Raw genomic sequence first — 25687 nt, 5'->3', positions numbered from 1 at the left:
AGAGTTGCTACATCACTCGCGTTGTTAGATAAGACATTGACTGAAGAGGAACTCCACATTGCGAATTGCTTCAATGGACTCTTACTACTCAATGACATTACGTTCTATTTGAGCATCCTAATAGTTTAATCTACAAATTTGGACTCTCTCACACCAACCTTAAATATCATTCGGACTTTTATGATGACTAGTGGGCTCTTCAATAGCCCATTGTATAGAAATAAAACTATCCTACTTTAAATATCAATAAAAATGACATTAATAATTGACAAAACCTTCAAAAACCTTGCATACAGTGTAACCGAGTTTCCAAGTTCAAAAGCTTGCAATCTATTTTGCAAGGGGAGGAGAGCTTCAAGCATTCTTCAATTGTTTCAACTCCTCCACATGAGAAAAGTGCCCATGATACTAACCCTAACCTTCAACCAAAGTAACAATTGTGTGGTAAAGGTTAAACAAGTAAAAAAAGGGGTAAGTAAACTAAAGATGTGATTTTTTCTTTATAGATATGTCTAATGGATATTTCCTCTTCTTTTTGCAGATGGCAACCATAGAGGCACCATTTCTCTTAATGAGAGCATAGTCTATACCTATCAGAGACCCATTAAATGAGGATAAGTTAGTGTTCTCTATCCAGCAGAGAGACATGAGCTAAATTTGGAGACAAGCATGTGGAGAGTGGGCCACCTATGGTTTTGAGTTTTGACCAACCTTGAGAATCTGGTTGAAAAATACCACATTACCAAGGATCTAATAGCCAATAATGGTCTTGATGGCTACATCAAAGCCATATCAATGCACATCCACTTCCTAACCTACACTAGACTAATCCAAAACTACAACCCATCCACCAAATCAAGTAGGTTTATATGCAACCTAAAATTTGATGGAAACTATAGTAGACTAGAACAAGAGGCAAGCATTAAGTAGGTAACCCAAAGTTTGTAGAAGAAACCTTGGGCATCAAGGTTGGAATAGGAAAGTACATTAATGCATAGAAAACCCCCAAGTCTCTCAAAGATGGTATGAAACTTGAGTGATGAGAATTGATGGAGCCTTAGTAAAGGTGATGGCCAATCAAGGAGCTCTCTTGAGAGAAATTCTAAAAGGAGTTAAGGGTGACAATGTGGCTATTTCATCATCTTTTTACCTACAACAAAACCAGTCCAACCGCAATCCCTAAATGGCTACTAGAGGATATATAGATAGGAAACCTAGTTAGGTAGGACTTAAATGCTTGATGGCTAGAACATGCACTGAGTCCCTAGCCAAGACATAAAGGGTCATTCCAAAGGACCCCAAAGTAAAGCTTAATTGCATGAAGGCTAGGCACAACATCATCAATCATGGTAGAACACATGAAAATCATTGATATCACTATAGAAGTGCCCCTCCATGAGATCCTGCCATGACACACAAAGCCACTTGTACTAGCCAAGGATTCATATGAAGACAACATAGAAAGAGAAAAGAGGAGATAGGAAACCCTAGCCCTAGTGATGACCCAAGCAAGAGGAAGAAGAGCAGACAAAAGAGAAAGAACTAAGCTCATCCTTAAAGGATTGAAGGAGACATCAAAGAAGAGTGGCAAATTTTCCATGCTACCAAGAAGAAGTCGAAAAAGTAATGAAGAAAATTAGAGGTCAGATTGAAGCAGTCACAAGAAGAGTTCAGGAACTCTATAGAAGACTATGTGTGTAGCAAGAACAATCGTCTCACAACAAGTAGCAATCTCATAGACTAAAAAGGAGAAAATAACTATAGTAAAGGGAAGGAAAGGGTAACAGAGAAACCTACAAGTGACATGGATGCAAATCAATGAGTTGGAAAAAGCAAGATGCACACCTAAAGTTGCTCTTACTAAACTAGAAGAGAGTCCTCATCCAAGAAATACCTCAAAAAATACACAAGGATCTTCCAATGGGTAGAGTGCAACAAGAAGAATAGGAGTCCTTGAGCAGTTGTTCAAAAAGCTTAAAGAAGACAAGACAAATGCACTCGTAGCTCCTTGATTTTCTTTTTCGCTCCTTCTTTTGTATGAAAAGATAAAACTAAAGTAATCAAAATAGTTGCCACCTTTTAGGTCAAGTCACATGACATATAAGGGTCTCTACACATATGATGATTCCAAGCGCTTGGATGCATACAAAAATATTAAGGTTAAAGTACTAAATTAATAGTGTAATCCAAGCCCTAACACTTGGCATAGCCTATTGGGACAATCACGACTCGAACCCACACATGCACATAGGTAAAATAGCACATCAAAACTAACCTAGAGAACACAAATATACCTTGCCAAAGGCCTTGAACCCCTTGACAAGCCACAATGAGTAGCAATGAATGGAGCCCATCTAGGATACTCAAATATCTCTTATGTGGTTGCATAATTGGTCCTATAACTGTCAATGAGATAAAACTAATGTCTATGATGAAGATAAAACAAAAATTACAACTGGAAAAGAAACTAGATACTGCATCTGGGTACATGAGGAATAATAGTCATGCTCAAAGATACATCAATAAAACTAACTAATCACCACTAATCACCAAGAAAGAATCATGTTCCATTTCCTTCAACTCTTCATGCACCTCATGAAGTACTTCCTTGAGCATAACATCACTATCAACACTCTTTAACTCCCTCTATTGTAACAAACATGCAATATAGTCATCATGCTTCTCTTAGCTTCCAAAGCACAATCCAATTTAGCATTCAATTCCATACATGTAGCCTCTAATTCATGAACTTTATGTATCAAAGCTTCCTTCTCTTGTACCAAAGAATCATCAACAACTAAAAAGAAGGAATCTTTGAGCATCTCATAAGGCCAAGAGATGACTCTAGTAAAAATTTTGTACCACAATCTCCCAAGCATTTTGCACCTCAACCAATAAGACATTCCTCATATCATGTAGCTCTAATTAAACACACCAGTAGCATCCACCTCCACCTCAATGTTCTACAAAATCTACTTCTCCACAACCAACAATGGTTGGAATCTCTCAAGCAACAACCTATGCTCAACCTATATAGCTGAACATATTTATCCATAAATGCATGAATTTCAGCCATACATCTCATCTGAAGCTCAACTATCCAATTCTCAAAAAGAGCCACACACATCTTATCCTTGTCAATTACATATACTATAGCTTTGCATTTCCCTTAGCATGCTGCAACTTTAATGTATCACACTCATTTTGCTTCACCTACCTTAACTGTTGTGCTAAATTGTCAAACCTTTGCTACTACTGTAGAACCAATTGAGCCTGCAGACTCATGATGGTTGTCCCTTTCATGACACTATCTCTATCATACTATTGTAAATACCCTGAAATTTTATGCATTACTTCCAATCCATCTGACATACCAATCAATGTAAAGTCTTGAGCCATAGAAGTCATAGACGTGGAAGGAAAACTACCCACCGTGGCATCCAAATGAGTATCCATAGGAGTATTAGACCTAGCATGAACATCACTAGCGTTAGAACCACAATGTTGCAATATATTCTTCTCATGCATTTCCAAATTTTGCCAATTTTGTTGTTCTTCCTTGGATGAAGCTCATCACCCTCTTTACCCTCATGCAAGTTGCACTCTTTCATAATATCCATGAATGTACTTGCCTTTCTCAGAAGCAATTTTCTTAGCATAGAATGCATCATATCCCACGTTACAAGATCCCTATAAATGGCTTGCTTGGCTATCAAACACATCCTTGACTGCATCAACATGTTGTTCATGGTCATGACCATCCATGCTAGCATCCACATCAATCAAATTACTTTGCATATCATTATAAGTGGCCTTCAAGAGATGTTTTAGAGTAAGCTTGAGATGTAGAAATCTAGCACACTCATAAACCAAAAAGCAACCCATCCTTGATGTATGAAACAAATTTTTTGATTTAGACACTCTAATCCATGCCATAAGCTTGTCCAATAATAAACTTGACCAATTTGGCATGGCCACATTCTCAACATAGTATATAATCCCATAAGCTTCATGTGCAATAATGTCAATCTTGATGAACAACATAAACCTCTCAATGAACCAATGAAGTTGCAATTTGCAAATGTATCAATCTTTTTCATGGCATAAACATTTCGTGACCCGATGGGATCCCCAAATGCCTCATGCATTTGCTCCTCAAAACATCTCCAGCTAGTCAAATTAGAATTCAAAGGTAAAGCAAATGCCTTGCTCACAAATTCCATTGTCAAGCCTATCTTGTATGCAATCCAACCATTGATTTTCCTAAGCATATCCAACTCAATAGATGCATGGATATTCATTGATATTTATCCCATGGCAATCAAGCATATGACAATAGTCCCAACTTTCTGTAACCATTCATTGTTTGCAACCTCATTTATATCAAGTACAAGTGTTGAATCAACAAATGGAGTTACCATATCGGTTGCATTGGGAAGAATATTGGCATTCTTCAATGTTACTTTTCCTTCCTTTTGAGATGTCCCTACTTGTCCTCATCACCAACATCAATATATTCTTCATCATTGATGTCATCTCTTGCACATTTAGACATAGCTAGCTTGCATGTAGGTTTATCTCATGGCATGCATTAATGCAATTGCAGTAGCACAAACCTGCATAGGTGATTACGAGAAGGAGAAATGAGCACTTTCATGCTCCATTTTCTTTGTCAAGTCCAAGTATAACTAAAAGTTTTTCCAAGTCACGTGCCTACCTAACAATTCCCTGGTAGCACGTTTTAGTGGCCATCGGGGAACTATCCTAGACGGCTTTGTCCAGCACTCATGAGAATGCACGGGGTCTATCGTCTAGGTTTCCCAGAGTCCACCGCGTAACGAAAGGTACCGGCCGTCCCCACGAAAATCAATCTGCAAGCTCAGGGTCCTAATTTGACAAATGAGGTCTCGATGCATCAACTAACTCCATCGGAGGTGTCCCACAAGGGCTTCTTGTCTAACTAGAGCAATCGTAGTTACCCTTGGTTCATGGAGTGCAACGCTTTTTTCCAGCAAACTGGTTAGGATTCAGGGAACCTTAACAGAACTCTGGCACAGCCGCCGCACCTTTCCCCTAAGATAATTTCGTATCAAGGTTTTAAGACCTGTCAACGCTCGACTCTACCTAATTTCTCCTAATTAACGTTTCGTTCAATGTCTTGATAGAAACTCCCAGCTTATCGGGACCACCCATCTGTAGGGCGGATCCGTCAGGAATCTCACCCATCACTTCCCACAAATGGTTTTCTTTAGTTTTCTAATTACCTATCACATTAAGCTATGACATATGAAAGCACGTCCGTTAATTAATCCCGTTATCACAGGTTCCTTCCGTAATTTTACGGCACAACATAAAGAAAAAAAAACAATCTTTTGGCAAAATATATTTATTTATTATTTTGCAAAGTTATTTACAATGATTTTTCCCTTTTGCCTATGCAGAAGATAAACCTCCGTTCACCGAAAAATCCCTTCTGTCTACACCCAAGATTTCCATCCCTTCACTAGTATCGGGGACTCCAAGATTCCATTTTGATTCGTATGAGGGTCAGGCAGTTCCTAGGAGCGATCAAGAGATTTACGGCTAGAGCCCCCCTAGCACTCCCACCTCCTGTGCAATGCTCATTGTTTTTCTAAAAACTTTATTCTAGCTAATGCAAAAATTATAATTGCAATTTTTCTTTCATCTTTCAAACATCAAATTATATACTATGCGCCTAATTTATGTGTGTCTATTATATATTATCCTATGCAATTTTTTGTTGCTTTAATGCATTGATTATTTCATTATATTATCTAAATGATTTTTTATAAACTATTATAAAATTCATATGCATCTCTTTACCATTAACAAAATGAAATAGAGATAGTCACTCTCAAGGAAAATTTATAAAATATTCCCTTCTTTAACACCATCTACTTTTTTTATGTTATTATGATCACACGCATCATTAATGAAATAACAATAAATATCACAAAATAAACCATAATTACGATATTTTCTTAATGACAGACATATAATCCTTTTTCAAGTGAAAGATACTTTTCACAGAATAGTTAATTAAACCATAATTACGATATTTTCTTAATGACAGACATATAATCATTTTTCAAGTGAAAGATACTTTTCACATAATAGTTAATTATTATATTATTTAGGCTATTTTCCTAAGCGACAATTCATATGTATTTTCTTTAGAATGTGTTTGTAATCGTTTAAAGCCAAATATAGCAATAAGCTTATAAAACATTATTTTTTTCCAAACCGATGAGACGTTACCTCTCTAAGGTTTGTTATAATGGGGGTTTCACCAATTCCTACCACGTCATTTTCTCCATCAGTCGAATTTTTTGCCTCCCTTGCTTCAAATGAGCCTTTTGAATTTCTACGACCTCAAGGAGCCATGGATGTCAGGTAAAATTGACATGGTAGTTCATGCAGAGTTGGTGGTCATCTAGAAAATTTTCACCAATGTTTTGCTTAGCGATATGGCTGTATGAGAGGAAGGCGTAATAAGGGGTAGAGAAAATGGAAATGAGGTAGAAGAGGGGTATTTTCCTCCTTCAAGGCTCAAGCTGCAATGGCAAAGAGAAGTGGAGAAAATTTTCCATCATCAAGAGGTATTTCTTCTTGCTTTTTTTGTGAAGGAGAGGGGGTGTATTTAGCCATGAGGGGGAGCATACTGTTGACTCATTCTTTTGGCTACTTGTCAAGAGCCAAGTGAGCCCTACCTGTTGGACGGTGGCATGGGGATGATTTTAAAATGTTTTTTCTCCCTCTAGGTGTCAAAAATGTCATGATTTTTTACCTATTTTTTTTAAAACGCCTTTTTTTCTTCAAAATGACTTCATCTGGTGGTTTTTGGCCAAGTTACCTCATGACTTATCTAGTTTATAAAATCATGTCATACTCTTTGATACTTAACTTACTCAATATCATGCTCATTCTTGTACGCTTGGTCAAGAGTACAACATCCTAAAGGTTCTTTGGCAGAAGAAAAGAAGTTTGAATGTTAGGATAGGTCAAGAAGTGAGTAGTATAAAGTTGTTTAGGACCATGTTATCATCCATCTTGAATTTGGGCAGCAAGGAAAACCTAAAAATTAGCAAATTGAGAAGGACTAGTGGCTGGAAAGCTCTAATGTGTTGGATGAGGAAGGACAGAAAACCATTAATCAGGTTGAGCAAATATATGAACATAGAATGAGCAAGTCTGCAAGAGTGATGGAGGATAAAGTGCAAGAAGTTAACCTAAATTTGGAAGGAGAGTCTAAACCTATTAAGGTCAGCATACGTGTGGAGGAAAAATTCAAGCAAGATCTCATTAAGCTATGCAAGGAGTTTCAAGACATCTTTGCTTGGGACTATACTAATATGAAGGGGTTTGATCCAATCGTATGTTAGCATAGAGTCAATTTGAAGAAGGATGCTAAGCCAATCATCTAGAAGAGGTACATGATGAACCCAAACTATGCTAAGCAGGTCAAGGAAGAGATTGACAAGTTATTGAGAGAGTTGGTGTCATCAAACCAATTAATGAAGTGACATGGTTATCTCCTATTGTTGTGGTACCTAAGAAGAATGGGAAGATTAAAGTATGTGTGGACTACATGAAGCTAAATGTAGCCATGATTTCAGATTCTTTCTCAATATGGTTTATTGCTTCTTTGCTTGATGATGTAACAGGACATGGGATGTATAGTTTTTTGAATAGATTTTTAGGAAATAACCATATCAAGATTGACAATGATTTTTTATGCCGAGAAGTGCTTAAAAATAGCTAAAAATTCCGAATTTCAGGCGAAAAATAGACTTCATCGAAGGTGGTGGTTGCAATCAGTACGATTTTAAGCGGCAATGCCCGAAAAGACTTAAAAAGACCCACGGGACGACAGTTGGTGAAATTTCATAATTTTTTGGCATGTCAGACGAGACCCTAGGAGATGCCCGACAGTGGAGGACTTCAAGACAGACGCGCAAGATTTTTTAGACCACGATTCGGGTACCGGACGTGGAAGAGAAGGTGCTCGGAAGGCCAAAGGCCAAAATGCCAAGTGGGAATGGACCTAAGGAGTCCCAAAAGGCATGCCTCTTGGAGGGAGCCCCAAAAATCAAAAAATGTGGGGGAGGGGGGGCACCGTTTTTCACGAGCGCATCCTGAGATAAGGCTCCATCATTCATGGTGAAGAGGAGGGGCTATGGGGGCTGTAAACAACCCCCCCAACTGATCTTGGGCCTGATCTACACTCTATCTACACTTCCTATCGCTGGTCTCCGCTCCTCCATTGGTTGCTTGGTTGTGGAGATAAAAAACCAGTCATTCTCTCTCCTCCCTTTCTCTCCTGCATAAAGGTAATTCATGTGGCAAGAATCAAGAAGAGAATCGAGAGGTGGATGCTTGTCCGGGAGGCACCGGATTGTTCCAAGAGGCTGAGGAGGCTGAAGGCTGAATATCTATGCTGAAATCCATGGCTGGTGGGTCGATATATAGTCCCAATTAATTATTCGAAAGACCCTAAACATACAAAAAGGCGGTATGCTCTATTTTATGAAATAATTTTGCTTGTTTTTTATCGTTCATGGTCTAAATGGTGCGCGCATGGGCTGAAATTTTATTTGAATGTTCCTTGCATTATGTTTGAGGACTACAATCACTATTATGCAGAATGCGTATTAATTTACAGCAATTATAAAATTTCAAAACCTAAAAAAACACTAATATTGATGGAAATTGATAGTCTCTTTTATTTTAAATGGAAAAAAATGAGTGGACATGGGATAAAATAAGAAAAAATATCGAGTTTCAGTCCAAATGATCAGTCATCAAAAAAAAAAAATCATAAAATACATATTTTCTATTAAAAATAAATAGAAAAAATAGGAGAAAATGGAAAAAAATGGGTTTCTTGCGCTAGAAAAAGTTGGAAAAATAAGATATATGTATGTGAATGTCTGACGGGGCTGAAGCATGAGGTTAAGCCTCAGTTTGGTCCTTGTTCTTTATGTTAAAGTGCGTATTTATTGCTTTTACATATAAAAAATGACATAAAAAACCCCTTACACCTATGCATCACAGCAGAATTTAAATGGTGAGAGGGAGGATGATGCTATACATTAGCTTTGTTCTCTTTATGCATAACATTTATGATGTGGTTTACTTGAAAAGAATGGATCTAGCAGCATGAGGGTTAGCCTTGGTGCTAGGTTCCTACAATGAAGCATTGCATATTAGCAAAATTTCATTAAAATGGTTGTTTTTGCACGACACATAAGCTGATTTTTAAACCATACTTGTTTGTGCACAATAAATCATACACCATTGCATGAAACATACGCATGGTATCTATTCCTGGTATGCATAGCACTTGGTTGAAGTATAAATGACCCATGCAGGAGAGAGTGAGGCACTCAAGCTGTAGGTCTAGACGGTGGGTCCAAGGGGACAAGTAAGTGAGGACTAGTACATTCCTAGAACGATATAATATTGGTACCAAGAGTGGAGTCTGTTTTGTATGTGTTATATGTGTTAGCGGCGCATCGAGGGGCCAATCCCCAAGGTGTAGGAGGGTCGCAGTGGGGCCGCGACATTCAGCCGAGGGGTGCCTCCTATGTTGTTCTACGTGGTGAATTACACCAAATTGTGTAGGATCTCCCTCTGAGGAGTCTAAGAAGGTTAAGGGTTGGACTATAAACACGATACAAACGCAAAATGTATGTACGTTGGCAGGGCAATGTGTCCTATAGCTAGACGCTCTGACCGCGAGGCCGTGAGGTTGTCTTGTGCATGTTAAAGGTCCGGCTAGTGCTATAGCCAGTGCCGGCCCATTTTAAGTCCCATCAAAGATGCATCTAGATGACATGGATAAGATTGTTTTCATCATTGAATGGGGAGCCTATGTCAATAGTGTAATGAATTTTGGCCTTAAGAAGGGACCTTTAGAGTTCCAAGGAGGTGCACACAAGACATTCAATCCATACTTGAAAACCTTCATGAGAATGTTTATAGAAAAAATTTGTATCTTTGGCAAGAGGAATGAGCACCTAAAGCATCTTAGACTTTGCTTTGAGAAGTGCAAGAAGGCATGCCCCTAAATCTTTTCAAGTTGGTTTTTGTAACAAAGAGGGGAAAGCTCTTGGGTCAATCCCTATCTAAAGAAGGTATGGCAATAGATCCTAGAAAGATAGAAAGAGTACAGAAGGCCAAAGCTCTATCGAATGTGTAAGAAGTCATGAGATTTGTCGACGAGGTGAAGTGGCGCATTAGATACTTTTATCACATATATGTTCTCCCCTTACTACTTTAACCAAGAAAGGAATGTAGTATGTTTGGAGGGAAGATTAGGAGAAAGCTTTCACTGTGCTCAAGAAAATGCTAGTGGTGGCTCCAATACTATAACCTCCTACATGGGACCTACCGATCCATGTATTTATTGATTCTTTTGATGTAGCTATGTTAGTTGTGCTCATGTAGGAAAAAGTACTTGGTTGGTTTAGACCAATATATTATGCAAGTAGAAGATTAAGTACTATTGAAAAGAATTATTCAATAACAAAGAGAGAAGCATTAGGGATGGTTTATTCTTTGCAAGAATTTAGGCATTACTTGTTGGGTAATCAGGTGATATTCCATGTGGACCACCAAGCTCTTTTGTTCCTAATTGATAAACCTTAGTTAATAGGCAAACTAGCTAGATGGATGTTTCTATTACAAGAGTTTGACTACAAAGTCATTCACAAACCCCAGAGAAGGAACATGAAATCGTTGATTATCTCAATAGGTTGGAAAATGATGATATAGGGGCAGGGGTTCCTGGATCAACTACTTGATGTTGAAATTTTTGAAGTATAGGTTGTAGACCCATATTCCGACTACTACATTCCTTTTGTTGGAAGGAGTTATGCCACATCACATCTTACATCTGATCATAGGAGGAAGTTAGCACTAAAGAGTAGATAATTTCAAGTTATTATGAATACATTATATAGAAGAGGAGTTGAAAATGTATTGAGGAGGTGTGTGTGTGTGAGTATGAACAGCCCATAGTCCTTCATGAGGCCCATGCCAGACTATTAGGAGGTCACTTTTTTGGAGGGATTATAGGCAAGAAAATTTTACAGGCAGGTTTGTGATGCCCTATTGTCTTGAAGGATGCCCACCAGTATGACAAAGAGTGGTTGCAATGTTTGAAGGAGGGTCAGCCTCTTGATAGGGATATGATGCAAGATCATCTTGTACTACCGTTTGAGCCATTTCAAAAAAGGGGGATAGATTTTGTTGGACCTATCAAGCCAGCTCTGCAAAGAGGATAGGTAATTAGTATATTGTGGTATGCACTAACTATTGTACAAAATGGGTAAAGGATCATGCTTTGAAAGACAATAAGATAGCCAGTGTAGCCAAGTTTTTATATTCCAACATCGTGACTAGGTTTGGATGCCCTATAGAGCTAGTTAGTGATAGGGGCAAGCATTTTTTGAATTAAGTCATTCAGCAATTGACAGCTAGGTAGCATATGATTTTACACAAGAAGTCTACCCCATATCAATATAGGCTAATGGACAAGTAGAGAGTTTCAAAAGATTCTACTACATATCTTGAAGAAAAAGTTGAGGATAATAGAAAGGATTGGGATGCAAAGTTGGATTCTACATTGTGGGCATTTAGGACTGCATATAAGGTTACAACTAGAATCACATCCTTCAAGTTGGTGTATGGATTAGAGGCTATTGTGCGCATGAAGTTCATACTTCCCAGCTTAAGGATTGTTGTAGAACATAAGTTGGATCTTGAAAGGTTAGTTCAACATAAGCTGGAACACCTCCTGAAACTGGAAGAGGATCAAGTGTTGGCCACATGTATCAGGAGTCACATAGTCTAGAAGGCAAGCATGGGTGAAAATGCATGTAAAGAAGAAGATCTTTGAAGAGGGAGATTGGATTGTGGTGTATAACTCAAGACTCAAGAAATTTCTTGGTAAAATAAAATTGAGGTATGCTAGACCATTTACCAATTTTATAGATTTGGGTCAATAAACATTTGTTGAAGGATTTGAAGCACAATATCCTTAAACATGTTGTTAATGGGTTTAGATTGAAAAAAATGGTACCGCCATATTATACCCCTGTTCATCTTATTATTCCTAGTTAGGGTCTTGGTTCAAACAAGGACATATACTTGTGTGAATAGTGACAAGACTAAGATAGTGAAGTGACATTTAGGACAAATGGGAATGCAATATTTCCACTATAGCACTTCATATCAAAAAAATGAATTTGGGCTTGGGACGTTTTAAAAATTATTTGTCGAGCTATGACATAAGTGACCGCATGTAATTTTCTTGATATCGAGTCTCGCATTAAATCAATTCTGCAATCTAACATGAGAAGATGCCTCAATGTTCCCAGCCAACAAAAAGCAAAGATGCCTCGTAAATAATATTACGACGGCTTGATCATAAATTTTTTTGCATTATATTTGATTTAGCATTCCCCCATTCTTGCATCAACTTGGCAATTTTGAACCACGATCTTTCTAGGAGCATGTGATAAGAATCTCCAACTTTTGACATTCTCAATAGAACAAAACTTACCCTAAAGTGCAGGCCAACCACCTTTATTTGCTAATTCTTGAGGTAAAGTGCTCTCTCCACCTTCATTTAACTCTTATGTTTCTTTAAAAAATCATGATTTTATTCATTATATCAAAGCTACATGTACTCTAACCTTAAACTTCCACTGTTTAACTCTTCATCTCAAGGTACCCAATATTAACATGCTAGATTTGCAAGCCCTCTACTTAACCTCTTACTTCTATTATGAGTTAAGCTTATCAGCTTCACATATGCTTCTCTTTTAAAAATCTTGTGTGTGATTTTTGCATTTTGGGGAGGAAGAAAACATATTTTGTGTTTGCAAGAACGACTTTGAAGTGTATATCTTCAATCATTAAAAATTGTCATCCCAAGTGGCTACTTGCTTGAATCATGCATTGTTGATGCCAAGGGAGAAGAGAAGAAATGCTTAAGTTGTGGCATCATGGCCTCCTTGATATTGTTAGAGTGTCAACAGTTCCAATGGTGGCAAGGGAGATACTCTAGGAATCATTTGAATACTCTGGTGATATGACGCATTGTAGGAAAATTCTACTAAGGGCAAATAATGTATCTACCTTGTCGATTCTCTAGAACAGTAAGCTCTTAGTATATCTTCAATGACATGATTAACCCTCTCTATTTGACCATCAGTTTGGGGATGATAAGCTATGCTAAAGCAAAATTGGGTTCCAATTACTTCAAATAGGCTTCTCCAAAAATGTGATGTGAATAGAGAGTCGCGATCACTAACAATCCATTTAGGCAATCCATGAAGCCTAAAGATTTCTTTCACAAATAGTCATGCAATATCTGAAGCTTTGTACTTGGTCTTGATTGGGATAAGATGACAGACCTTTGTCAGCATATCCACAATCATGATTGAATTATACCCTCCCTGAATAGAAGGTAAGCCACCTACAAAATCCATACTGATGAACTCCCATTTCATCTGTGGAATGTCAAGTGGCTGGAGCTTTCCTGGCATTTTGGCACGCTCAGCTTTACACCCACTAGCAACTTAGGCATTCAGTAACATATATGAGTATATCATGCTTCAGTCTTTCCTACTAGTAACTTTTCCATGATGAAAGAACAAAACCACCATATTACATATAATAATTAAATAAGAGAGGACCAAGGATACCCAAGGAGTGGGTGATCAAGCCATGCTTAGTATCCATCATGCTTGCATATGGATGCATCTTGTATGATCCACCTATACCACCTACTTGCACTCCTCTAGTGTGGAGAGTCATGAGGAATGATAGCACTGCTAGGGAAAAAGACCGATTTCATGGTGACCATGGCCATGGCTACATGACTAGAATCTAAATTGAAAAACTATGGATGATGAAGGTCCAAAGAAAGCCTTGCCCTTCTTTTCCTTCTACTTCCACAAAGTCACTAGCTTCTTGTACTCCTTGCGGAGATGTGCCTTCAATATTCAGAAGTAGCATTGTCTCTCTTCTTATTCTTCTTTATGTCATCCCTCTTTAAAGAAGCCAATGCTCGATCATGGATGCCATCTGAATAAAATGAAAACCTCCCCTATAACCTGAGTGAAAACTCGTGCTCCAATAACATGGAGGTCATATGCTAGAATCTAACTAGATTTATCGACATCAGAGCTCATAAGGCATTCACCAAACCATCATACTCTAGATGTAGTTTGTAAAGTAAAATCATTCTCTCTTATCTTCTCTAATTTCTTACTTACTCACTTGAACCTAGTAAAGGGATTGAGAGAGTGTACATTGAAATGAGCTAGTGGAGCTTACATTGAAAAATACACAATCATTGGAGCTTCCTTTCATATTGATCAGTTCACAATGGCTCAAGTTGAGGCATTGGTGAATGTTCATTGAGCTTTCAAGATTTCTTATTCTTTCTAATTGCATTCCAAAGTAGGAATGAAGTAGAAAAAGAGGGATTGAAACACACAAAAGATACTACAACCTAGGTGATACATATGCAAGGTAGAGAACCCCTAGAAGAATAGGTGCCCCTCTCAAGTCCTTGATGTTAACCTCATGTGCATTAAAACATTAGTTTCATAATTAGGATGTTGAAAATACTCTATGCACTCATAGGTATAGTCTTGATCCTTACTATGTTTTGGAGATAGATGTGTGTAGTGTTGCTAGTGTTAAGTTGAATTCTCTCTCCGTTGTGCTGAGCATTAGACCCCAAAAATGCATTGCAAATAGTGTAGGATAAGGTTGTTATGTAGTTGTGTATGTGAAAATTTGTGATATAAAGGGCAATTGAAAAGATTAGGATTAGATTCTTTTTTCTATTGCATTCCATGAAATCTCCTTTAAAATGAACTAAGGTTGCATATACTTGATGATTGGTATGAAAAAAAGCACTTTGGAATTGTCATCATAATGAAAACTAGTCTGACATATTAGTGAATTGTATGTTGTGACATCACAATAAAAATTAGGCTTCTCAAGTTGAAGTCAAAAATTAAACCTTGAACCTCAATACTTAGCTTGGATTCATCCCAACAAGCTAGCACACTTTTTATAAAGGTTTTGACCTTTGGATGCTTACTAATTTTAGGGGTAGTGTAGTGAAAATTCTACAACACATTGAAACAAAATTGTTCATTGTGATGTCACAATATTAGCCAATATCACATCATAAAGGTCATTCACTAAAATCTAGGGGGGAAATGAGATTAAAAGCCTTAAGGTCCTTCTTAATTGGTAAACACATATGTCCAAGTGTCCACCCAAGTGTTGCATGGGTCGATCTAGTGCCGACAACACCTATTTGGCAAATTATGCAAACAACCAATCAATCTTCAAACCCAAACAAACATCAAGCACTAGCAAATGTGCTTAAGAAGAGGTTCCAATATATATTCCCTAGATTGACCTAGAAATCCTAGTTTATCGTGTGATCCTAACCATGCCAACTCTTGACACAAGGAATTTGTTGCTAGCCTTATGGACTAGCTAGAAGAGGTGGTTTACCAAGAAAACCAAATAACAAATTCCCTTATGTGACACATGCTAGAAAGTAATCTTTCAAGAGAACCAAGGGATATCATTTAAGTCTCACACTCCATGAACTTGGAACTCTTGACTTGTCTAAGTGATCTAGCCTAGAGATGATAAATCTAAAGACATTTAAACATCAAACATTGAAGCTCATAGCTAAGGTGGTAGCTATAGATCAAGAGCCATATAAAAGCAAGCCAACGAGATAGAAAGCATCATAAAATTGATGTCTAATGTGATAGAGAAGTTGACACTTCTAAAGATTCCATCACAAATCTCATCCAAAGATAATGAGGCTTTTCCTATTATCTCATGTTGTAAGTTCATATGTCATGCTTTCTTGTTCAATTCCTTTAATATTCAACTATTTCTTTCTTTTTCTTCCATTGCTTACCTCATTCCAACATGGTATGAGACAATGAAGTGCCTTGATCCTTGTGTGGTTTCTTACTATGAGGACCATTGGCTAGTCTAATACAAGCTAGTATGATTTCTTTAGAAGATGAAGAGTCTTGCATTCTACGAGTGTTCACCTTCACATTGTGATTTCTTTAGAAGATGAAGAGTCTTGCATTCTACGAGTGTTCACCTTCACATTGTGTACCTAATTCACACCTCCTTCTAGCTGCTAGTAGCTCTAATCTTATTTTCTCTATAAGAGGTTTCATGCTCATTATTTGTTGTGCATAGTGACTACACTCTTATTGAAAATAATAGTATTTAAGATAACATAAAATTTTATTAAATCATGAATTAATACTAATTATGTTTTTATGTGATCTATACAAGATAGACTTGGTAGAGATGAACTGACAAACCTAGTAGGGACTTAATGAGGTGAAGTAACCATGTGAGACAGTAGGGGGATGGAGACTAGGAAGAAGCTATCATACCCTCTAGCTCAAGAAGACTCTCACACAAGCACAAAACCTCACATTCACTCAAAACTCGACTATGAAAGATAAAAGAGAGAACAAAATAGAGAAAGAATCTCCACACAAAATCGCATTCATAAGAACTAACCTTTCATTCTATGATTTTGAACTTCATATATAAGGTTGGTTTAGGCTTTCCATGGTAACATTAGTGCTTCATGCTTCATAGGTTGACACTCACTTTTTCTTTTGACTTAATTACATAACTTTTCTTACCTTTTTTGCCATCTTTTCTCATTGAAGAACTCATGCATAGTTGGACTTACCTTTGTCTTTTTCACATTGTGTTAGACTCATAACAAGTGGCATAAGCTATTTGCATTGCATGAATATATACATGCTAATTCTAATACTATAATGTGGCCAAGATTGACTTAAGTATATGTCAAAACCTTGGAAATCCCTTTTAAAAAGTCATAACCATAATGAGAGGTCCTATCCAAGCTTCAAGCTTCATTGAATTTTCCACCAAGTGAAGGATAGTCTAATGAGACCATTCACAAACCATAAGATAGCACCCAACTTTGTGAGGCAAGGGTACCAAGGACAAAGGCTACACCAAAGAGAGACAATGAAGTTCACTAGCGCCATGAGTAATACCTAATATGGCTAGGTCACCAAAGAGAGCCAAGGAAGATCACTAGCACCATGAGCAATACCTAATATAGCTAGGTCATCAAAGAAGACACTACCCCCATACCATCTCCTCAAGGATGGATAACTTACTCTACCCACCAATTTTGATTGGGTGAAGCTAGTGATCATTGTACCTCACCTATGCTTAGCTATATAAGTAGACCCACACTTCTCCATCCATTCCCCGATCATCCATGTATTGTATCCCTGGTTGGACATTATCCTTTCTTGTGTACCATCCATGTATTGTATCCCTAGTTGGACATTATCCTTTCTTGTGTATCACATTCATCACTCTTTGCATAGTATACCACCATCATGGATTACATTTCAGTACATCACACTTGGAGGAGCAAAGCAACCCATTACAATCTCTTGATACTTCAACAAAACTAAAAAGCATATTCTACCACAAACCTGAACTCAAAAAATCAGTAGAGAAACATGTGATTTAGTTTAAAAAAATGCATTAGGATAAAAGCTCCATATATCACTACAATTTTAAGAATATGCTCAACCACGAATGACCTCGGAGTTTGCAAAGAAATGAGTGAGTGAAGAAGTACCCTCCTCACTTCCTTTCAAGGCATCTCAATACTTCTTTCAAAAAAGAATGGTTCTCCTAGGATGATGACCTTAGACTTTTGACATATAGATGCAAAAATAATCAAGTGAAAATCACACACCAAAGTAAACCTGATTTGTCATTTCATCATCACAAGCAAGCCTTCATTTAGTCATCCAGAAACACGAATATCAAGGGTCAAGATCATGTTACCATCTCCTTTACAAAAAAGAGGATGATCACTACAATAATATTGTAGTCCCAAGCAGCAAAATTCAAAGCCTAGTGCTCTGATACCATGTTGATAGTATGGAGGGCTTGAGGAGGATTGCAACATATCTCAAGAAAAGAAAAGCATAGTAGGTCAACAATACCAAAACACAGACATCAACCACATCATTAGATTTGTCAACTGTGTTTCCTACTAGGACTCAACTGCCACCTAGAGAGTCGAGCTTGAGCCCCCTACCAAAACATTCAGAATAGTAATACTTGTTTCAACATATTAAAGTTCACAAAAAACCCACTTTGACTTCTTGCTAAATGCATAACGATCCTCATTCCCACCACAGCCAGCCAGTTTCTAGTGTTATTTTGCAAGTAACCAAATTTCATGACAGTAATCATTCGGATCTGACAATGTTAAACAAGGTGCAATATTAACAATATAGAGCAGCTGTCTCCATGAGAGAGAGAAGTATCGTGTGGTTTCATTGGAGGCAATTTTTCTCCAATCAGTCAGCCAAAGAGGGCACACGTTAGTAGCCTACACCAAGCCAGGACCTTCCAACAAGTCAGTTTTACTTTCCTGCAGCCAACTCTTCAGAGCATACATGTCTTCTCTACTAATAATCTTCAAAATCACATCTTAACAATCGATGCTTCAAGTAGGACTACAAATACGAAATATCTTCTCAGTTTTCAGAGTTCCCTGATTGTCTCTCTATTGGTGTTTGAAGCAACCACGACACCAAATCCTGACCTGTTTAATGATTACTCATCTTTATATCTCACTTCACCATAGACAACAAACAACCACAGTCAAAAAACAAAAATGTGAGTTTATTGACCTTGATATCCTGATTCCTAGTCACTTTATGTCAGCTTCTCGAACTTGTATTTTACAGTACAGTACAGTTAACACTCCAACCTTTCACTGGACACAAACACAGACATCTTCAGGTTCTCTTAGGAGGGCCTAACCAGCAGCCGAACCCAGTCAATCCCTTTGGAGTTCTTCCCCATAGTGATCTATGCACTTAAAAGGCAAACTAAAACAGTTCTTTTTTTTATCAAGATGATGCATTTTGCACTGCAAAGGCAATACATCAAATTAAAACCATGGACTCCCACAGATGGTGCAATTCAAAGCATGGAAATCAACAATCAGAATTCAAACCCTAAATGCAAATTACAATAGTTCTTTTTTTATCAAGATAATGGGTTGCCCACCACAAGGTCAATATATTAAATTCAAAACCATGGACCTCATAAATAGTGCAACCAGCATCAAAGTTCAAAGCAAGGAAATCAAAATTCGAATTCAAATCAGAGACCCCATAGATAGTATAACCAGCATTCAGTTGACATACACAACGGATGCAAATATCAGGCTTGACCACATATCCTGCAGTCAGAAAGCTTTAACAAATCGATATGCTCCCTTGATTAAAGATTAAAAAATATTACAATGGTACAATCAAGGAGGGTCACGCCTTACATGACCGCTCTAGCTCTTCAAGCAACATCATTGGGCTTGAAGTAATCTGTACCAAAACAGTTTGTCCTCCAAATCAAAGTATGGATAAAGTTTTCTGGTAAAGATAAGCTAATTGATCTTTAGAGTCTCCCACTTCAAACAAATGTACAAAGACAATTGTGGGTAGTACCTACTGAGAAATATCTGAAAATAATAATTGGTCGCATATACATTTAATAGGTCAGCACCATGATGCCAAAAAACATCTTCCAAAAACTGTCGACAGGCTTCTCTATGCCTTCCTTAAGAGCCTTTGCTTCATTTGACATCCACCAGTTCAAGGAGAGTAGCCTCTTTCCAGCTACCCTAAACTTTAGATGCATTCCAAAAGCCTCTTTTTCGACCACCACCAGGACTGGAATTCAGTAAGATGATTCCAGATATAAGGTCCTACACCCTAGGTTAGGTTTTATCCATGGTTGGTTTTCCAACCCTGGAAAACAGTATGCTGAAGACTAAGAAGGGATGACTAATTCACCACTAAGATGCATGTTTTCCTTGAGAGAGTGCATGCGAAAGGGCATTGAAAGAAAAGAGTGCAAAAGAGCCAACTTAGCAAGACAGAAAGGTATGCAAAACTAGAGACAAAAAAGGAGAGAAAAAGAGAGCAAAAAGAAACAAGGCAGAAAGTCAGCTTCCCGGTGCAGTCCCCCAAAACAGAAAAGAAGTTAGGGTCTCAGATAAAGAGAGAGGGAAAAGACATGGAATGATGAGGACAGGACAAGCAGATAAGAGAGGAGAACAAGCATTGAATCCACTATCAGATGGTCACCCTAACAGCATTTCAGGCAACAATCTGATCCAGATGCATGTTTTCCATCCAAAAGCCCAGGGCAGACAAATCAGCACCATCCTTCTGTTCAGAACCCTCTGCAGCACCAGCAGCAGGGGTGTCAACGTCTTGAGGCCCTTCCTTGACCAGCTTCTGAACCCAAGACAAATCTGGCTCCTCAGATCCCCTAAATCCAAATGAGGCTGATTTTCTGAATTTGACAAAATCATCTCTTTGAACAGCCCATTCAAGCTTTCCATTGGGAGAACTCCAATCAGACCAGCTCAGTCCTGCTCCCAAATCTCTCGAGCTGTGACTTCTCTTATCCCGCTGAGCAAAGGCTGCCCGTGCAGCTACCATTGATGGGGACAAGGAAGAGCCACTCCCCTGCCTGAATGACCCAGGACTGTAAGGTGCTGTTTGTGCTGGAGAATGCAGTATGGAAGAGCCCTGTAATGGTGAATCTAATGCTGTCTGCTGCAGCTGTAAATGGAGCTGATCTGACATTTGTGGAAACATTTGAGCATGTGTTTGCGGCTGTAGCTGGCTTTGTAACTGAGATTGTAACTGCGATGATTTGTGAGAATGCAACTGCATGTCCATTTGAGATAACAGAGCTGCATCATGCATAGTGGATCTTGGAGATGATGCCATCTCTGATGCAAAAAGCTCTTCTAGGTTAGTCGGTGCCACAGTAAGTCCAAGGCTTCTGTACTTCCCTGCTCGAGAAGATGATGTCCCACAGGCAGATGCAGCAAGTGCTGCATTCAGCCGCGCTTGAGTGGACAAAGCTTGAGATGAAAGAGATGATGTATAGTCATTTAAGGATTGACCCTCATAATCTAGCACCCTCTCCAAGTCCTCAAGGGGGAGGTCCCTTGCATTCAATGCAGACCTCAGCCTGCTTGTCTGTAAACTAGGACCTGGGAGATGTAAAGCCGGTATATTTGCCTGTGGCCATGCACTGGTGAGGCCGTTTGCCGATGAAGATGAGGGTGACAAAGGAGGGGTGGCAAGGTTGACTTGCATCGCATTGTGTGCAGAATTTGAAGAAGAAAAGGGGCTCAACATGAAAGCCGATGATGGAGAACCTGGCGCAAGAGGAGGGCTCATTGTAGACATGTCCAACGAAGATGAAGCCCTTGGTGAAGGGACAGCAGAACCAGTGGACACAAACAGTGGACGGAGCTCTTCAGTTGTGTGAGCAAAAAAACAAACTCTCCTTGTACAAGCTGTGCCATCCTTGCACAAGCGTGTTCTGTACTGAGCTGGATGCAGCCAACACTCGAATACTCCATGTGCATATTCACATGCATCACCTCGCCTACAAGCACCCTTCCGAAAATCTGGGCAAGGCACACAGCTATAATGGTACCTCCTTGGATCTCTCCGGCGAGCATTTTCACCTGGATGAACAAAGGGACATTCAGTCCAATCATGTGAATAAGCCCTTGAGCAAGGGCGCACTTTGAATGCAAACATGCGGAACTCATCCGTGGTATAGATACTGTTCTTGATGTCAGGGATACTTGGATCAACAGGATACTCCTTTCCCTTCTCGATTCCTTCTTCAAAGATCTTGTTTGCAGATGTCTCTGATAACTTGGGTGATGATGATGGAGAGGGAGACAATACCGATAATTGAGCAAAAGCCTCAGGTGAGGTACATAGAGAAGATGATGACATAGCAGCAGTTGCAATTCCCCCACACGGTGCTCCATCTAAATCCAGACCACTGAAGCTGTCCTCCAAAAATATGCAATCACCAAATTCTGAGCCTTCAGAAATATCAAACGGTAATACTTGACATGACTTTCCAGCCTTCAAAACTCTCTCCAATGCAGCCTTGAGATATGCAAGCCTAGGATACTTAGCAATAACTTCCGCAGGGCATCTTCCATACACATCCAGAACATTTACATCAGCTCCAAATCTGAGTAACAGTTTGACACCCTCTACAGCATTCAATGACCCACCAGCAGCAGCACAATGAAGGGCAGTGCTTCCATCACTTCCACACTTCTGATTGATGTTTCCTCCCACAGAGGTATACAAATCGAGGATATACTTTAGTACATCTAGGCTTCCATACAAAGCTGCAATCATTGCCGGAGTTCTGTGTTCCAGAATCATCTGATTTGTTCCAATCTGTCTACCATACCACCTTCCAACCAAGTCCACCTTGCCTAAACCTTTCTCAATAGCCTGTTTGAAGCCCTCCAAGTCATTATTTGCAGCCAGTTCTAACAGGACAGAACCAGGATCACTTGCTTCTGCAACTGGTGTTTCCCTCTTGATGGCTGCCGTAGAGCTCGAGTCTCCACCAGCATCATGAACAATTCCATTCTGCAGTGATTCACCGTTTTGCAAACTTGTATCTTCAGCACCTCCGCTGGATTTTGAATTGGACTGCTCTGGTCCTCCACACATCCTTCCACAGCTGGTTTGTTGCACAATCCTCCTGCTCAGACAGCCACCAACCATGAGACAAGCATAAATGTTTTTACTTTAAAAAAAATTAATTTGTACAAGCATAATGAGCAAATTTCCACAACCCTGCATAAACCAGGCATCACACTCACAGTACGATTCTTAAGATTGTTGTTGCCACTGCAAATCACCGAACGGGTCAAAAGGAAGCATGTGAGTATGCGTTGTCATGATATAAGCTAAGTCCTAGAAACACAAAATATCCGTGTAGCATGAGGCAAATTATGAAAACAACACAAAGAAGGCAAAGCTACATCCTCAAATTCGAAAAGAAAGGGCAGCATCATGTCCTATTATGAGTCGTGGACCATCAGACACGGTGGATCAATACGGGATTATGGGCCATAGAGACAGGAGGAAAAACGCACCTAATATCAGGGGCTTAAGGTATTAGTAATGATAGTACGATGTATGCACGTGACACCTGCTGAGGGTTTCGAGGAGAATGCTAGAGTCCAGACTCCACAGGGTAAAGGGTAAATGCTCCGGCAGATAGGACAAAAATGACGACGGCAAGTTCGGTGTGACCAGAGTATGGAAACGGCAAGCACAAAACGGTCGATGAAAACGAGGCGATCGCGTCAAGCCGGCAGAATTCAGCGACTTCGAAGGGCGGGGGACGGCGAATCCTGGCAGGGATGACGAATCCTCGCAAACCGCCAGAAGGCAGCCATGGCCAGAACCACGAAATGGCCAGGCACTAAAAGAATGGAACGGCAAGAAAGCCTTCCAGGAAAAGGTTTTAGGCAAGAAAGGGAGACGTCCAAACGCTAAAAGACGGACGATCGAGGGGAAGTGAATGAGAGCTCGCACAGGCCTAGGGTTTCATGAGAAGGAAGCGTGGAGGAAGGGGGAGGGGAAGAAACGCAGAAAGAAAACAGTAGCAGCTATGGTAGGAAGGTGATCGGAGGGGGAAGGGAGAGAGAATGCACAAACCTGTAGCTATGGCGGAGGAGAGGGCTTGAGCGTTTGAGGAAGGGAGAGGCTCCTTGTGTGTGTGGTGGCTTGCTCGTCTCAAGTTAGAGTCTGCGTCTGACTGCGGCCGGTTCCAGAAGAATGGCTGAAAATGGCAGCTTGCGTCTGCGATGAGGGGGGCCTGCGGGGGTCCGTCTCTCTCTGGTCCTGCGCGGGTCTCTCTCTCTCTCTCTCTCTTTCGTTCTGTTGAAAATTTCCGTCTTTTGTATTTTGCCTTTGCCTCGTGTCTTTTGCCTCGTCTCTCTCTCTCTCTCGCTCTCTCTCTCTCTCTCTCTCTATCTCTCTCTCTCTCTCTCTCTCGTGCCTCGCCCCCCCCAAATGAAACCCAAATGAGAAGCCCGCATGAAACCCAAACTCGCATTTTGCCGCCCCATCTCATGGCCGACGTCCACGTGCCTGTCCGCTTCATGGCCCACCCTCACATGACGCCTCCGGTTGCCGGCCGTTAACTCTGAAACTCCCGGGCCCCGCCCGCCCCCATCCCCACCGTCAACAGCCTATAGCCGGTCAACTGATCTGACACCCTTTGGGCCCCGCTTCCCATAGCCTTCCTCAATATTCGAATTCCAAAAGGTTTATCCTAAAAACCAAGGCTGATGGAGGCTGGCTACACACCAAGTAATGGACGGCCAACCCCCGCCCAAAGTGTGGGCATGCACTTTTTGAAACTGGCCACAGACATGGGCGTCATATCTTTACACACCAACAAATGGATACAGTTTGTAAAAAAATAAAAAAGAATAAACTTATAAATCTTTTGATTGGTTGCAAACGCAAAAAGTGCACCCTTGTCCACCACTTTATCAAGTGGGCGGGGAGTTCACCTATTTAGCAGGTAAACAACAGGTCATGTCCTCTCCAGTGTGTAAAAGACTGCGAACACCAACCCTTAAATAAGTGTTTTGATTGGTTAAAGCTAACAAAATGGGCGTCCCTTTTTTGGTGTGTAACCGGCCGAAGTCTTGACAGGCAACCCAACGCCCGCCCAAAGTATGGATATGTCCTTTTGAAACCAGGCACAAACATGGGCGCAACATCTTTACACACCAAATGGACACACTTTACAAAAAAGTAAAGAATAATAAACTTATAATTTTTTCGATTGGTTGCAATTTCAAAAAGTTCACACTTGTTCGCCACTTTACAAAGTGGTAAAGCAGACTCTCCATCCAAAAGTGGGCAGGAAGTTCACCTACTCAGTAGGTAAACAACAAGTCATGTCCTCTCCGCTATGTAACGGACTACGAATACCCAACGCTTGAGTGAGTGTTTCGATTAGCTAAAGCTTACGAAGTGAGTATCCCCGTCATTCGGTGTGTAACTAGCTTTAGAGCTTTGCCTTTTTCCACTAGGGCCTAAAACCAAAGAAAAACTATATTAGAGTTTTGCCCTCTTTTCCACTAGCTAGGAAAAGAAAATTTGGAAGGCTTGCACTGGAGTTCTTTTTTCTATTGAGTCTCGAGAAACCCACACTCTTGTGTGGATGGCAGAACTCTAAAGGTAAAAGAGCAAATGAGCTCAAGAAAAGAAAGGACTTTGAGAGATGGGACTACAATTGGGTCTTAAAAGCCCAAAATGCCTAGAGGAAATATGATCCAAGAGGGACAATTGGGACATGGAAGCATAGGCTGAAGAAGCCATGGAAGGCAACTCCTTCCTACAAACTCAGTTTTGTTTATGTTATGGCGTGTTGCAACCTACAAGTTACCACTTAAAGACAAACTTAGATTTTTAGGGTTCTATCCTCTATGGTTTTTGCAAGAGGGAGAAAGAGACTCTTAAGCATGTCTTATGGGATTGCCAATAGATCAAGGGCCTTTGAGAAAATGGGGATGCACCACAACCTAAGTTGGAAACGGGTCATTCTTGGTGATGTATGCAACCTAAACAAAGCATACTATGTAGTCAAAGCTGTTTTCAATACTGTGCTTTGTACTCTTTGGAAAACACCATTA

General features: G+C 39.7%; 1 pseudogene across 4 annotated transcripts; it reads right to left on the bottom strand.

The window, feature by feature from the left end:
- Nucleotides 1-19626: 19626 nt before the first annotated feature.
- LOC148021732 (zinc finger CCCH domain-containing protein 30 pseudogene) lies at nt 19627-23943 on the bottom strand (annotated as a pseudogene). Of its 4 annotated transcripts, none has more exons than XR_015694387.1 (3): nt 23126-23943; nt 22850-22877; nt 19627-22728 (listed from the first exon to the last, which is right to left on the bottom strand). The product of XR_015694387.1 is annotated as a zinc finger CCCH domain-containing protein 30 pseudogene, transcript variant X2 (transcript). The 4 variants fall into 4 exon arrangements; XR_015694389.1 differs by having other exon boundaries at nt 23694-23943; XR_015694388.1 differs by lacking the exon at nt 22850-22877.
- Between the last annotated feature and the right edge of the window lie 1744 nt (nt 23944-25687).

This window comes from Lygodium microphyllum, chromosome 17, assembly GCF_053477565.2.
Source record: "Lygodium microphyllum isolate KBCC chromosome 17, Lygodium_microphyllum_v1.1.10, whole genome shotgun sequence".
In the NCBI taxonomy this organism is placed as follows: Eukaryota; Viridiplantae; Streptophyta; class Polypodiopsida; order Schizaeales; family Lygodiaceae; genus Lygodium; species Lygodium microphyllum.
The sequence above is the reverse complement of the archived record's forward strand: the minus strand, read 5'-3'. Positions and strand labels throughout refer to the sequence as shown.